At 38.9% G+C, this 17199-nt stretch overlaps 2 protein-coding genes and 1 long non-coding RNA gene across 8 annotated transcripts in view; 1 reads left to right on the top strand and 2 right to left on the bottom strand.

The window, feature by feature from the left end:
• The window catches only part of LOC127956062 (gastrula zinc finger protein XlCGF7.1), a 148087-nt gene that overhangs the window by 5445 nt on the left and 125443 nt on the right, over positions 1–17199 (bottom strand). The window lies entirely within an intron of this gene.
• The window catches only part of LOC127955947 (zinc finger protein OZF-like), a 171886-nt gene that overhangs the window by 68298 nt on the left and 86389 nt on the right, over positions 1–17199 (top strand). The window lies entirely within an intron of this gene.
• Positions 12545–16768, bottom strand: LOC127956103 (uncharacterized). The gene is made up of 2 exons (XR_008153465.1): positions 15472–16768; positions 12545–12761 (listed from the first exon to the last, which is right to left on the bottom strand). It is a non-coding gene; the product is annotated as an uncharacterized LOC127956103 (long non-coding RNA).

Below are 17199 nucleotides of genomic sequence, written 5' to 3'. Positions count from 1 at the left end.
CTTGGAGAGGACAAAAACACCAACTAGAGGCATTGATTGATTCTGGCGCTGCCGGGAATTTCATGGATGTTTCTCTTGCTAAGAGTCTTCAGATCTCTACTTATTCTCTTCCTGCACCCCTAACTGTGACAGCCTTGGATGGAAGACCATTGTCTCCCGGGAAAGTAACCCACCTCACCTCTCTCCTTGGTCTCACCACTTACCAGCACGAGGAGAGAATGTGCTTTCACCTTATACAGTCTCCAGAGTTCCCTGTTATCCTCGGTCACCCATGGCTTCTCCAGCATAATCCACACGTTGACTGGTCGACTGGCACTGTTCTAGGTTGGGGTCCCACCTGTCAGACTAAATGCTTGGCCCAGAATCCCCCTGACCTTATTCTCGAGTCCCAAGAAACCATAGATCTGTCTCAAGTCCCTGCTCCATACCACCACCTCAAAGCAGTCTTCAGTAAAAGGAAGGCCACCTCCTTACCACCTCATCGGCCTTATGACTGCGCTATTGAGCTACTCCCGGGTACCTGTCCCCCCAGAGGTCGTATATTCTCTTTGTCTCCCCCTGAACGAACTGCTATGGACAGATACATTAATGAAGCTCTTGTGGCAGGCATCATCCAACCATCCACTTCCCCTGCTGGAGCTGGATTCTTTTTTGTTGGGAAAAAGGATGGCGGACTTCGACCATGTATTGATTACAGGGGCCTAAATAAGATAACCATTCGAAACCGCTATCCCTTGCCACTAATGACAACTGCATTTGAAATGCTGCAAGAAGCCTCCATCTTCACTAAGCTTGACTTGCGCAATGCCTACCATCTTGTTCGCATTAGGCAAGGAGATGAGTGGAAAACTGCCTTCAACACGCCCGCTGGGCACTATGAATATTTAGTTATGCCCTTTGGCCTCACTAATGCTCCCGCAGTATTTCAAGCTCTCATCAATGATGTTCTCAGAGACATGTTAAACCAATTTGTTTTTGTTTATTTAGACGATATCCTCATCTTCTCGAGTTCCCTCCAAGAGCATGTAAAACACGTCAGTAAGGTTCTGAGACACCTTCTTGATAACCATCTTTATGTTAAACCTGAGAAATGTGAGTTTCATGTGACCAAGGTTCAGTTCCTGGGGTTCATCATCAAGCCTGGCCAAATACAAATGGATCCTCAAAAGGTTCAAGCTGTTGTGGATTGGCCCTCCCCCTCATCTGTAAAAGAGGTACAGCGTTTCCTTGGCTTTGCCAATTTTTATCGCAAATTCATCCGGAACTTCAGTACTGTGGCGGCTCCTTTATCTGCTCTCACCAAGGGGAACACAACCAGCTTTTCTTGGGGACCTGAAGCAGAGTTGGCTTTCAACAAACTTAAGAAACATTTCACCTCTGCACCTATTCTCATTCTCCCTAACCCAGATAGACCATTCATCGTGGAAGTCGATGCTTCAGATGTAGGGGTTGGAGCTGTATTATCCCAGAGAGGAGAGGACAACAAGCTGCATCCATGTGCATTCCTTTCCCACCGCCTTACACCTACTGAAAGGAACTATCATGTAGGGGATCGAGAGCTACTGGCCGTCAAGTTAGCGCTTGAAGAGTGGAGACATTGGCTTGAGGGGGCCAAACACCCATTCCAAGTACTGACAGACCACAAAAATCTGGAATATATTCAGCAGGCAAAGCGACTCAACCCCCGCCAGGCACGTTGGTCCTTATTTTTCAATAGATTCCAGTTCATCTTGTCCTACCGCCCTGGCTCTAAGAACCTAAAGCCTGATGCTTTGTCCCGAGCATATGTTAAAACTCCACAGGAAGATTGTGTTGCGCCAATTATCCCAAGTTCCAAGATATTAGCCCCTATCAGGTGGAATCTGGAAGATACGGTAAAACAAGCCCAAGCCAGAGAACCAGACCCAGGAGGGGGGCCTACCCACTGTCTGTTTGTCCCTAAAGCTGTCCGCTCTCAGATCCTCCAGTGGGGACACTCCTCTCGTCTCACTTGTCATCCTGGTACCTCACGCACTCTTGAGTTCCTCCAAAGACGATTTTGGTGGCCAACTATCAAGGAGGATGTGACCACATTTGTGAACGCATGTCCCACATGCAACCAAAATAAAATCTCTCACCGCTCTCCTCAAGGGCTATTGCACCCTCTCCCCATACCTCATAGACCTTGGTCCCATCTTTCCATGGATTTTATCACTGGTCTTCCACTATCACAAGGCAACACCACTATCATGGTCATAGTAGATAGATTTTCCAAGGCCGCCAGATTTATTCCTCTGCCTAAACTACCCACCGCAAAACAAACTGCTGAATTGGTCATAAATCATGTGTTCAGAGTCTTTGGAATTCCACAAGACATCGTCTCTGATCGAGGACCCCAGTTTTCCTCCCGATTCTGGCGGGCTTTTTGTCAATCTCTGGGGGCTACAGTGAGCCTGTCTTCTGGGTTTCACCCAGAGTCCAATGGACAAACTGAGCGGCTTAACCAAGATCTTGAGACTACACTGAGATGTATGGCAGCTAACAGTCCTTCCTCTTGGTCTTCATTCATCATGTGGGCAGAATACGCACACAATACCCTTCGCTCCTCTGCAACAGGCATGTCCCCTTTCGAGTGCCAGTTTGGTTACACCCCTCCACTATTCCCTGAACAAGAGGTGGAGGTTGCAGTTCCCTCTGCTCATCAATTTGTTAAACGCTGCCGCCAGACATGGAAAAAAGCCAGACTCAAGCTCCTTAGGACCTCTCAGCAATACCAGCACCAGGCTAATCGCAGACGCAGACCTGCCCCCACTCTGCGCCCTGGCCAAAGAGTCTGGCTCTCCACTAAGAACATTCCCTTGCGTGTGGAGTCCCGCAAACTTTCCCAGAGATTCATTGGCCCCTTCAGGATTGCCAGGAAAGTGAACCCTGTTACCTATCAATTGTACTTGCCTAAGTCTTTGAAAATTAATCCAACTTTTCATGTCTCCCTGTTAAAACCTGTTTTGTCTTCTCCTTTTCTTGCGACAGGAAGACCTCCTCCTCCTCGTATCATCGAGGGCCAGCCAGCTTACACAGTCCACAGAATACTAGATGTCCGTCAAGTACGTGGGTCCCGGCAGTATCTTGTGGACTGGGAAGGCTATGGTCCCGAGGAGCGCTCCTGGGTTCCTGCTAAGGACATCTTAGACCCCAAACTAGTGCAAGAATTTTACGCTCGCAAGACCAGTTGTCCTGGAGGGAACGTCAGGAGCCGTTCCTAGAGGGAGGGGTCCTGTCAGAACCTTTGTTTTGCAATGTGTTATTTTGGCCACTAGAGGTCCCCAATGTGCACTCACGTCAACATTGTGCCTTTTGTAATCAGTGTAATTGTTTTCACATGTTTCTCATTCTGGGCTGCCTATTTAAGCTGATCACTTTCTTTGTATCTTTGCTTGGTTATTATTGTTCCTAAGCAAGTTGCTGCCGTAAGTCTGCTCTAGTTCTAAGATCTATTCTTTGAAAGTATTTTTGAATTGTTTTCCTGTTAATAGTTTTTGCAGTTTTTTCTCTGAGTTTTTGTTTTGGAGACTATTTTACTATTTTTGACCCATTCTGGTCTGAGGTTTTTCCTGTTTTGTAACCTAACTCTATACAAAGGATATTTTGTTCCCTTTTGCTGTTTTTGTTGAATAAACTCTTCTGAGTTAAGTTTACAATGCGTCTGACTATTGGGTTCAACTACCTCCTGTGGCTCAGCGGTAGAAATTAAGACTCTGGCATCAGAGACCCAAGTTCGAGCCCCTGTCCTGACAAACTCTCTGCACACTGCACTTTTTTTGACACAACCTAACTATGCAACTCATCCTCACTGCACATTGTCTACATCTCTGCACATCATCTGTGTAGCAGTGTCTATGTAGCATCTCTACAAATCATCTATGTAGTAGTTTAATACAGTGTATTGTGTATATTTTATACAGTATATTTTTTTTCCTGTTGTTTCATTATTTTATTTTTTTTGCACAGTCTAAAAAGAGTATGCCAGACCTACATTTCACTGCTTTTTGCATGTCATATAACAAATAAAACTTGAATTTTTAATGGTGTGGAGTGTTACCTGTGATTGAGTTGGTGATAAAAAAGGAGATGGGGAAAAGAGTGTCTTAAATTGGACTTTGGTACCAATAATATTTTCCTCTTAAGTCTTGGAATGTTTTTTTTATTATTATTAATTCTTGTATTACTATTTAGATTTTTTTTTCTTTTTTTTTTTACAATTAAATGTTTATTTGTAAATTTACTTCCACGTGTGGCTTTTTGTAATGTTGTTTCACCTAGAGCCAAGGGGGTTGTAACAATCGAAATAATTTCTCCCTCAGATTTCAAACTTGCATTAAAGAAAAACATTAACATACAGTGAACATTTTATTGCTCTAAATTACTCATTCATTTTCTTGATACTGATATAATTATAAAATTAATATAATTTAATATACTTGAATGTTTGCAGTTGTCACAAAATTATATAACCTCTTGTTAATAAAATGTAAACTACAATGAAAAACAATAAATCTGTTTTTCATTAGTATCGCTACTTTATGCCGTCCTCATTCGGGCGCACCCCGGCAATGACGCAATGTGAAATTTCCGCGTAAACCCCGCCCATTTGTAAAGTCCCGCCCACTAGCGGCAAAAGTTCCTCCCACTTGGTCTCCGGGCTGCAGCGATACCTACTTGTCTCCATTCACATACACCGTGCATCTGAGCGCGAAGCTTACAGGAGAGGCGTCATGTCTTTCTTCTTTCTTTCTTTTTTTTTTTTTTTTTTAACGGCGGTTGGCATCCAGCTTAATGGTGCATTACCGCCACCTTCTGTTCCGGAGTGTGGATCAGTCAGTAGGTTTACAGTATAATCTATAATATCCAAAAAAAAAAGAAAAAAAAAAGGAAGGGGGGAAACCCTTTATATCCTATAATAAAGCCCAGTATCCTTTAAAAAAACAACAATTCTCTCACCTGTGCTCTGTCATTCATACTAAGTACTGTTTTTAAAGTGAGTTTCTGCACCCCTTGTTCTTTAAATCTGTTATCCATTATCACCCTCTCCCTCTGATATTTCCTACAATGTAGAATTACATGTTCCACCGATTCCTCTTCCTGACATTCCTCACACATACCTGTCTGATGTTTCCCCACCATTCTTAATGTTTTATTTAGAGCACAGTGTCCCAGCCTTAGTCTCGTAAGTACCGTTTCCTCTTTTCTATCTCCACCTCCTACCTTATTTACTTTAATACTCTTTTGGATATAGTATAAATGTCTCCCTTTCTCCTCACTATCCCACATTTCTTGCCATTTTTGGTTAATTTTTTCCCAGATTATACATTTTACTTCTGCTTTACTGATTCTTATTTGCATTTCTACATGTTCCTTCTTTAATGCCTTCTTTGCAACCTTGTCCACTTTTTCATTGCCCTCCACTCCTATGTGCGCCGGAACCCAAAAAAAAAAAAACCAGTCCACCTTGGTGTGTTTTTCTTCTAACTGAATAGAGAATTTCAAATAAAATATCCTGTCGACTTGAATGGAACGATATTAAACTAACTAGAGCTGAAGCTGAGTCTGAACATATTATGACTTTGCTAATTTTTGCTTTTTCCACCCAACGTAAAGCAACTAAAATTGCCACCATCTCCACTGTACATACTGCTAAATGATTAGATGTTCTTCTATTGATTTCAATTCCTCTTGCTGGAACCACCACACCCATTCCTGTTACCCCTGTTTCAGGGTTCTTAGTGCCATCTGTATATATTTGAGTAAAGTTTTTATATACTTCAGTAATATAATCATTAAACACCCCAACCAGATCAGCACTTTCTTCTTTCCTTTTCACCTCTAACAAATACCAATCTACCTCTGGACATCTCATCTTCCATGGGGCTATGACTGGATGTACTATTGAAGAACTGATTTTCATATCAGATACCCCAAGCTCTTTTGCTGTTTTGTTCCCCAAATAACCAAAGTTATCCTTTTTACTTCCCTCTTTCCTCCAGCATTCCTTCAACACTTCTTTTGTGGGGTGCGAGTCATTATGCCCCTGCAAGTTAACCCAGTAGTTTGCTATTATATGCCGTCTCCTCAGTTCCAATGGCATCTCTCCTACCTCTACCTGAATAGCTGAGACAGGTGATGTCTTAAAAGCTCCACTACACAATCTCAACGCCTGAGCCTGGATCACATCCAAATGTTTCAAATGGGATCTAGCTGCTGAAGAATACACTATACTGCCATAGTCCACCGTAGATCTTATCAGGGCCACATAAATTCGTTTCAGTGCTTGGCAACTTGCCCCCCATTCTCTACCAGTCAAGCATCTCATTACATTTATTACTTTTTTCCACTATTCTTCTTATATGATCTGCCCATGTTAAATGGGAATCAAAAAGAACCCCCAAGAATTTGAATGTTCCTACTCTTTCTATTTCTTTCCCATACATCCTTATTTTCAATCTTTCATCTATTCTTTTATTAGTAAAGAAAACACTTTGGGTTTTTTCCACTGAGAACCTACATCCCCATTCTTTCCCCCACTCCACCACTTTATCTACAGCTCCTTGCACTTTCCCAACTACATAATCCATATTTCTCCCCCTCTTCCACAGAGCCCCATCATCTGCAAAAAGTGGAGGCGTCATGTCTCTTGCGTGTCCCACTAATTAAGGCCTCACCTACAACAATTGATAGGAACTTCTTCTTCTTTTGTTTTTTTTTGGCGGTTGGCAAACCAACTTAACGGTGCATTACCGCCAACGACTGGGCTGGAGTGTGAATCAGGAGATATTGGATCTTAAAAAAAAAAAAATAAATGTAATCCTACTGGCTAAGTCTGTGTCTCTAAGAAACTTAATAACAAATTGATGAATGTTACTGGATGCTTTCCCTAATAAACCTTGCATTGTGAAATTATTCTGATTGACACTTCTGAGAAACTGAAAAAGCTGGTTTCTTTCTTGGCTGTACTTTGTGCACTGAAATAAAATATGCTCTACAGTTTCTCAATGACTACAATATTGGCAGTTTCCTGTTGGATGTTTCCCTATTATCTTCAATGAAGAATTGAGCCCAGTGTGTCCTATTCTTAACCGTCTAATTATACTTTCTTCTCTTCTACCCCTACACTCTGTCCTTCCTATATCCACTTCTGGTTGTATATTATATAAATGCCTCCCTTTATCTTGATCCACCCAATACTCCTGTCATTTTGATCTTGCATATGCTTTAATGAATGTTTTAGCTTCAGATTTACTATATGTAACTTGTAATATTCTATTGTGTTTCAGTGTTTGTTTTGCAAGTTTATCAACCTCCTCATTCCCTTTCACTCCAACATGTGCAGGTACCCAGAGAAACCTGATTTTTAACTTATGCAAAACCATACAAATTTTATGAATTATATAATTTCTTATAGATTTCCCAGTTTTTATGCTTTCTAAAGCTGAATAACTATCAAATATAATCACTGAGTTTTTTGATTCATTTCCCTCTACCCATTCCAAGGCCAACAAAATTGCAACCAGCTCTGTTGTGTATACTGATAAATTATCTGTTATTCTTTCCTGACATATTAACCCATTCTTTGGTATATATACTGACCCAGTGTGTCCTGTCTTTGGATCCTTAGAACCATCTGTAAATATGAATGTATAGTCAGAGAACTGCATATCCAGATAATATTTAACAATATCCCTCACTGCTACTTCCTTTGCCTTACTTTTGATTTCCTTATGAATGCCTAAATCTACATCTGGTATAGGGAAAAACCATGGTGGAATAAGAGAGAGTGAAACCGTTGAACAGTACTGTAATTTATGTAACCCAATATTCTCAGCTTTCGCATCGCCAATCCACCCAAAACTTTTGTAATTGGACTTTCCATGTTCCCAGCAATCTTTTAAGTTAGCTTTAGCTGGGTGGCTATAAACCTTCACTTTAATCCAGTATGCTAACATCAGTTGTACCCTTCTGATCCTCTGTACCCATCTTGATGGGCATCTCACCCATTTCCACTTGCATAGAAGATACCGGGGATGTTTTAAAAGATCCACTACATATCCTTAGAGCCTGAGCTTGCATGACATCCAATGTTTTGATATTAGACTCTGCTGATGACATATATGTTATACACCCATAATCAAAGATTTATAGGAACTCTCAATCGGAACCAATGTAAGTCTAACTTAATAAAAATGCTTTTAATACAAGTTTTGCTGAAGTTAACTAAATATTTAACAAGCCAGAGTCTCATTCGTTATCGGAATGAACCAGACAAATCGCTCCACCAACTAAGAACGGCCATGCACCACCACTCACAGAATCGAGAAAGAGCTATCAATCTGTCAATCCTTTCCGTGTCTGGGCCGAGTGAGGTCTCCCGTGTTGAGTCAAATTAAGCCGCAGGCTCCACTCCTGGTGGTGCCCTTCCATCTATTCCTTTAAGTTTCAGCTTTGCAACCATACTCCCCCCGGAACCCAAAGACTCGTGGTTTCCCGCACGCTGCCGGGTGGGTCATGGGAATAACACCGCCAGATCGCGGGTCGTCATCGTTTACGGTCGGAACTGCTTTGCCTTCAGGACATTCGTTCTTTTTTGCAAAAAAAACAAAACAAAAAAAAAGTTGTGGCCTAATGGTTAGAGAGTTGGACTCTCAATCGACATCATAAATGGCTGCCCACTGCTCTGTGTGTGTGTTCACTGCTGTGTGTGTGCACTTTGGATGGGTTAAAAGCAGAGCACGAATTCCGAGTATGGGTCACCATACTTGGCTGTATGTCAAGTCACTTCAAAAGCTTTTGCCTCTAGAATGTCTTTCGCCAGTCCAAGAATTTCCTCGCAATATAAATGCCCCTGGCCAGGGCCGCATTAAGACTATATGGGGCCCCTGGGCTTTACCTCTTGAGGGGCCCTTCCACGGATCGACAGTAAGTACTGCCTGATTACCCGAGGCTAGTGTGAATGACGCTCGGGACAGTAGATGGAACGGTCACTTTCCCCATCGGGCCAGTGCTGTAGGGTGTGCATTATATGTAGATCTGATATGGAGTATGCATCTCATAAAAAAAAAAAAAAAAAAAAAAAAAAAAACACCCATTCTGTTCACGGATGCACTACGTGACGTAGTCTAGTAGGTTAGACTTGCACACGTGATTTAGTCTTAACGCCTCAAAATTCAAATATGCCCCTTTATATATTATATATTTATATAACTGAATATCTATGTTAACTAAAATTACACAAAGAGTGCTGTTTTTCTCCAAATATTATCATGATTACAAATGTGATGATTTTATTCAGCGTACAGTTTAATAAATAAGAACTTAATGTCAAGTGACTAACATTTTAGACACCAAATCATCTGTTTCGCTGTATTTCGCCAACGAAAATGGTTCCAAAGTCCTCAGAATTGTTTTGCGTCCCTGAGCAACACTTCCTGAGTGAATCAGCCGCTTGAATTAATCGGTTGAATCGCAATGATTTGCTCATTAACAGTGATTTGCTGCCACCTACTGGCAGGTTTAATTTCAGGTTTAATGTGTCTTAATTTTTTTTATAATTCCACAGTATTTAACGTATTTTAATGTTAAAAACATTTTTATGCATCTGTAACTGCTCTTGACTGATACATTTTTAATAAAGTTTAATCTATTCTATAGTTATATATTAGATTATAACTTGTACCCTGAAAATCTTGTTTAAACCTACATGAAAAACTTGAAAAACACCATTTATTTCATTTATGTTTGTTCTTTTATTTTTATTTGTGCTATTACTTGTAATTTCATTATTTGTAACTATTTTATTACTTACTTTTTATTTGTCTAACAATATAAAAAATAAGTTAATCTAGTAGCTTTTGCTGTCATTAACCTATTATTGAGGTTAAATTTAACAAAGACAATTAAAACAATATCTATGCTTATTTTATAGGCCCATTTTCTTGTCTTTTACTTTTATTCATTTTTTGTTTAATCAAAATTTGAATCACTGGCCCAACTGAGGTTGAGCCCTGCCTTCATCCATTGGAACTGCATAATTAATCGTTAAAAGTTATGGTTCCACCCCTTTTACTGTTAGGCCGTTTTTATCTATTACACGTTACCCCACCAGGTGGCAACAAGTGACTGTTAAAAATGCATTTGTCATGGAATCCCTCTCAATTTTACTCACTCTTCTTAATCACAAAGACTTTTTATTTTACGTGAATAAATGGTATTAAAAACATCCAAATCTATAGGTCTTTCATATAAAATACACAAATATACCTAAGTGAAAAAGTACACTTCCATAATGTATTTAAAGACACCATGAATAGGAACTAAAATGCCCACTGTGACTGACGATTGCATGGTTCATTGAGTGAGAGGGTTTGACTGACACTTCTCCAGCAGTACTTTGTTAATGGAGATGATGATTTTGCAATTGTACTGTCTTGATTAATGCTTAATTTGCTATAAAGTTATATTGTGCTATACAGATGTACTGTAACCTAAGTAGTAATAATGCTTTTGCTTAAGTACAAAGATGTAACCCTGTGATTAATGCTATATGGAAAATGTATTGTGTAACTTCACTAACATTAAGAAAACTGCTTACTTGCATGAAATGTATGTAGTGACTGATTTAGAGTAGAAACACTTATGTATTAGAAATAGTTTTTATGATAAATGGACAATATAGTATTTAAGGTGTATTTCACCGACTGTTAAGAGGAAAAAGAAGAGGAAAAGGGCTAAAGCAATGTGAAGTAAACAACTGAAAGCCTCGGCAGAGGAGTTGGCAGCACTCCAGGTGATGACATCAGAAGAACCAGCGTTCGACGTCTGGGTATAAAAGACAGAGAGAGAGACTCGACAGACGGATACTGAACAAGCACAGTATCCCTCGACGCCTGATACCAGCTGATTATACCTTGGTTTTTTTAACTTTACTATTGTACTTTGATATAACTTTTGTTAATTTTAATAAAACTTGTATTTTATTATTGACAAGTTATGGTCTGCAAGAGTAGTAATTTAAGAGCCGTAAGCAAGAACTGACCACAGGGAAGTCTACTGAGCAAGATGTAAGTATTTTTGAAATGCTTATAGTTTTGTCCAGGGTCGACTTTCCTTACCTACCTGAGAATAATAAAGAAATAGGTAAAAGGTGTATAGATAAAGGAGACACCAAAAAACATGGCGCCCAACGTGCTTTAATTGTCTAATTACTGGCCAGAATTAGACAATTGAGCGCTTGGCTAATAGAGTAAGCATAGTTTACTATTATAAATTACTACATAAAAAGACGACTAAGCGGTGAAAAAGCCCCGAAAGGGTGGAAATAGACGAAACACCCAGAAAGGGTGGACCAGTATTTGCGAATACAGCCCAGAAAGGGTAGAAGCTTACTGCTATGAATACAGCCCAGAAAGGGTAGAAGCTTACTGTTATGAATACAGCCCAGAAAGGGTAAAAGCTTACTGTTATGAATACAGCCCAGAAAGGGTAGAAGCTTACTGTTATGAATACAGCCCAGAAAGGGTAAAAGCTTACTGTTATGAATACAGCCCAGAAAGGGTAGAAGCTTACTGTTATGAATACAGCCCAGAAAGGGTAGAAGCTTACTGCTATGAATACAGCCCAGAAAGGGTAGAAGCTTACTGTTATGAATACAGCCCAGAAAGGGTAGAAGCTTACTGTTATGAATACAGCCCAGAAAGGGTAGAAGCTTACTGTTATGAATACAGCCCAGAAAGGGTAAAAGCATACTGTTATGAATACAGCCCAGAAAGGGTAGAAGCTTACTGTTAAATAGCCCAGAAAGGGTAGAAGCTTAATGTTAAATAGCCCAGAAAGGGCAGCCCAGAAAGGGTTAAATGTGCACATAAGAAATAAAGAGTGAAGATAACAGTAACAGGCCTATAACAAGGCGAAAGAAACTGCTAAGTAGAGTCATATTAAAGAGGCTAAGCTATGGCAGCAAAAGCTAAAGAAAAATCCAGCAATATTTTTATTCAAGAATATACATGAGGCGATTCTCATGTATTAGGATGGCAGAAACTAGCCTTACAGGCAGAGACATCCATCCAGGTAACGGACCCAGGAGAATTACTACTTTGGCTTCCCACCAATAGTGTTATTATCATTGCTCATAGAAACACCCTAATACCAGAATGATACGAGCTACAAATAGGCAGAATAAGACTACTTATTAGAGACAGTTTAATCGAAAGAATTGAAGAGGGCGTTGTAATACTAAATGGAAATAAACAAATATTAACTTGCTCTGGAATAGCTGGGTCAATTTTCAATAAATTAGGTAAACAGGCATTCCAGGAGATTGAAAGTATGAGAGCCCAGCTCGGACCGCAACACACAGCGACAGTGAGAATAACCTCTGGCCGTCCGCAGCGGAATTATGTAGCGCATACAGTAATGACTGATTACAGAGACTAATTCTGTAGTGCAGAACGGTCCTGGTTAGAGGCCAGGATATTAACAACAACAGCAGTAATAAAAGAAACACTACACAGACAAGAAATTAAATACATATGACTTTAATGGAAACAGGACAATTTAAACACCCGGTTAATTCAGTATTAGAAGGCATACTATTGGGAATTACAGATATGTCACAGGAAGGTCAATTGACCATAAATGTATTATTGACTAACATAAATCAGGATGAACTTGAAAAAATTATTGAGAAAAGGGAAGACAACAACCAGCCAGGATTCTCTCAGCCGTCGGGAATGGTCCTGCAGGGGACAGAAAAAAACAACAACAACAGCGTCAGGCAGAGTCTGAAGATGAATCCGAGGTGTCGGAGTTGTATATGACTCAGACAGGTCAGATTCTTCACTATATTTTGAAGATAATTTTGAAGAGAAGTGAAAGTAGAGAAACAGAATATATTTACAAAGAATCTAGACTGCGGAATAAAAGAAGAGGCCAGATGGAATAACAAAGTGACAAACCAATTAATAGAAAAATAGTTAAAGAACTGGAAAAAGCCTAGTTCAATCAGAAATAAAAATCTGGAAAAAGTAATAGAAATATTAAAATGGGCGGCAGTAATAGGACTGAAGGACAGAATTAATTAGGGTAGTGATGGTCAGGTCGCAAAGCAAGGACAAACAGTCAGGATCGGCGAGCAACTCCTGGATTTACAACTTCTTACAGACAATTGAAGTTGTACAGTAACTCCACAAGAAACTGAAGAAAACCAGAATAGTGTACATGCGAAATTGCTGGAATTACAATTAACAGAAGCAGTTAGAAAACAGGTAGGAAATAAGAAGTCGCACGAAGACCAGAGTGCATATAGGCTACAGAACAGATAGCCTAATGAAAGCGGCTGAGAATATGCAGCTGCGCCGAGATGCCGCTACGAGGTTAGTGCAGACACGTACAGGTCAACTCATATCCTCAGAGGGTTTGGATAAGTTGAGGAATTTGACAGGTATAGATGACAAAATTAAAGAATGGACAAAAACCCTCATTAATGCCCAGAAAAGAGCATATAACTTTATTAGAAATTTGGCTTTCTATAGAACAGGAGATCCCTAATACTGACAAAGTTCCGTTGCTGAGGCATGTAGGCGTAATTTAGTTACCCTGATGAATAATGCGACTAGAGAAAAACAGAAGAAAAACTAGCTGAGTATGATCTTGGTACAAAACATGTTAAAACCATGAGGAAATTTACATCGCAAAATAAACAAGCTTAAGGGTTACAGTTTAAAAATAATTATAATAACAATAAATTCCAAAGGCCAGAAAGATTTAAAAATAAATAATAATAATAATAAAATACATAAATAAATATGAAGCAGGATATTACGGTGAAACAAGGAAGGTTAACCAGTTCACTGGAAATAGACAGACGTCTCAGACAGAAAAAAAAAAGGAAACCTGTATGCACAGGGAGGGAGAAAACTTCACAGAAGTGAAAAATGGGAAAATATGACCCCCGCAGAACGAACTAATATAATTGAAGACCTTAAGAATAAAAATCAAAACGGAAAAAAGATTAGGAGGACTAAGGTAAATCAAAAGATGGAAAAACGCTCTAAATTGAATGACGAGGAAACATGTAAAACTAAGAAGGAGCGAGTCAACTCTGATACAGAATGAAGGTTAGCTGGCCAGTTGAAACAGAGACTGTGTGACCCAAAAGTTAAAGAAGAAAATGAAAATGTATATATTAATATTCATGGAACAGAGTACTATTTGATTGACACATGCATGAATGTCAACTGAGCCTTTAGAGATAAATAGTACGATACAGGTACTAACAAATGACGGACAAGTTAGAATGGAAAAAAAAACAGGTGAATGATATGGAATTACTGTGATTAGAAGTTCTGAAAATTTATTAGCAGCAAAAGATCTGAAAAAGGTTTTAAGATTAAAGCCGGTTAATTATGAGCAAGAATTAAGAAGAATCTGAAATGAAATTAAAGGTTCACAATGGGCTAAGGACCAGTTAATGTCAGAGCTATGTAAAACTTCATATGTACGGAGCAAAAATGACTGCGGCAAAGTAAATGATACGTTTGCACATGTTATTGAGAGTGGAATTCATAAACCACAAAGGAGATACCCAATGAATAAAAACGGAATGGCTGAACTAACTTTAACCATAAAAGAGCTTGAAGAACAGGGAGTTATAAAACAAGTTAAAAGAGCTATTACTAACTGGCAAATCCAGTTAGCTGTGAAACCGAACGGGACATATAGATTTCTTACAAACTTTGAGGCTTTGAATCGTTTAACAAGACCGGATAAACGTTATGTAATTAACGCGTAAGATACAGTTAAACAAAATACGAGATGGACGTTTTTATTCGAAAATTGATTTACCGACGTTTGTTGATGGGTTATTAAAACTCGCCTAAAACTTTTCAATTGGTAGGCTAAGGTGTGAAATGCTGAAAGATTTAGACGTTGAACTTTATATAGACAACATAGTAATTGTGTCAAATGGATAACGAGAACACATAAACCTTGGAACAGAATTGTTGAAACGACTTGCGGAGGCAGGTTTGAAAATAAATAGAAAAAAGAAAAAATTAATGACTGATAGCTATAGTTTAATTTTTGGGATTTTGGATTTCAGCATGTAACAGAGTGGTTACTTAGTCAATGAAAGTCAGAGTAAATCAACTTGAGACCCCAAAAACAGTTAGACAGAGCCAGCAAACAATGGGGTTACCGGGTTATGTTATAGAGACTTAATCCCTCGCTTTAGTCAGATGTCTAAACTTATTTATGAGACTATCAAAGGTGGACAATTGAAATGAAAAAAAAAAAAAAAAACTGAAGAATCGTTGATAGAAATTAAAACAGCTATATTAAACTCAGGACAGCTGGAAGGAAGAAATGATGAGAAAAATTTAGAGGCTGACTCGGAAACAGACGAAACAGGTTACCAATTAATAGTAAGAGTAAAGACAAGTAACATACCTGTTAAAATTATGACTGGAAGCTGGGAGATCCAAGAACCACTTAAATTTACTGGTGTGAAGAAGCAGCTGGCAGCACTTAGAAAACGATATTTCCGAGTTGAAAGGCCTGGCAAGGGGCCAAATAATATTTGTTAACATGAAAACAGCAGTATCTAGTAGCTCATCTCTCCAAAACAATGTAAAGGATGACCGTGCGCTTAATAGCTGATGGCAGAGATGGGAAATGCTTCTAGATCCAGATATGAAAATCAGACAAAAAGAACTTAAAAAATGACAGAAAAAGAAATTAGAGCTTTATAAAAATACAGTTGTTTTCACAGATGGCTCAAAAACGGCTGCAGACAAGGAAGCTCACTGGGCTTTTGATTCTGAAACAGAGCAACAAGGTCATAGCTTCAAAAGAGGGAGTAGTGCAAGGCACAGGACAGTACGCAGAGCTCATGGCAGTGTTCCAGGCTTTGAAAACACTGAAAAACTTGGATATTTACAGGCCATAATAGTGACGGATTGCAGTTGCAACAGGAATTATTGACAATTTGCAAATCTGGACTGACAACGGTTACACCAAGTCAAAAGGTAAGCAAATTGAACATGCAACATTTTGGCAAGATATACAAAAAATAATAAGTGATTTTTTATGTTACAGTGATAAATCAGCCAGGATATTCCTAGGTATTATACCATATTTGGAGGTATTATACCAGACAGAGTTAACCAGGAATGATCTTTGGACATCGCTGGACCTTTGATCCCGAGGTCTAAAGATTGTAATAAATATCTATTGATGGTAGTAGATGGCTTTACGAGCCAAATTTTGGGAAAGCCTTTAAAAGAGACAAAAGCAAATGCAATTATTAAAGATGTCAATAAATTACTGGTAGCTTGGGGCCGGCCAGAAAAAAATTAGGGTTGACAATGGCACATATTTTATAGGAGAACAGTTTGAAGACTTTGTAACTAAAAACATATCAGTTCAATTAAAACTATAAGATATTGCCCAGAGTCAAACGCAACAGCTGAGAGATCTATAGGGATTATAAAAAGCTGGAAACGGGCCAGTTGTAATCATGATAGAGGGGATGAATATATGGAAGATTTAATGTTTTATATTAATCTTACAGAGATCAAACGTCAAAAGACCAGCCAGAAGACTTTTGCCGAGTAGGAGATCACGTCTGGATCAGGTTAGACAATAAACATAAAAATAAACCATTTAAAGATTTAATAACTAAGAATGATAAAATAATTAAATAGTTGATAAACAATGTGGAATTAGCAGATAATGGTCTCTGGAGTAAGAGGAATTTGGTCTTGGTTAAAAACCAAGGAAAAGAAAATTTAACTCAAGCAGGAAAATTATCAATGAGATTAGGATGATCTTGTTAAATTGGTTGAGATTAATAACCAGAGAGGTGTGATTAGAATTTAAACTAATCTAAGGACGAGATGCGTTGATAATTATATAGCGAAGGATATTGAGCCTGAAAAAGCCAGACAGACAGGTAGATTGCTTAAACCTGTTAAACTGAAATGTTATATAGCATAGGTGTATATGTGCTGTTTGTGGTAGTTTTGAAGAATAACTGTGGTGGGAAGCACTAGCGATAAGCAACCCCAAATCCAGGGAGGAATTAAAAAGCAATAATAATAATAAAAAAAATACAAAAAAGATTAGTAAACCTCTAACTATGCCAAAAATACAGAGAGATCAAGATTACAAAACTCC

The sequence above is a fragment of the Carassius gibelio genome, chromosome B4 (genome assembly GCF_023724105.1).
Source record: "Carassius gibelio isolate Cgi1373 ecotype wild population from Czech Republic chromosome B4, carGib1.2-hapl.c, whole genome shotgun sequence".
In the NCBI taxonomy this organism is placed as follows: Eukaryota; Metazoa; Chordata; class Actinopteri; order Cypriniformes; family Cyprinidae; genus Carassius; species Carassius gibelio.
The sequence above is the reverse complement of the archived record's forward strand: the minus strand, read 5'-3'. Positions and strand labels throughout refer to the sequence as shown.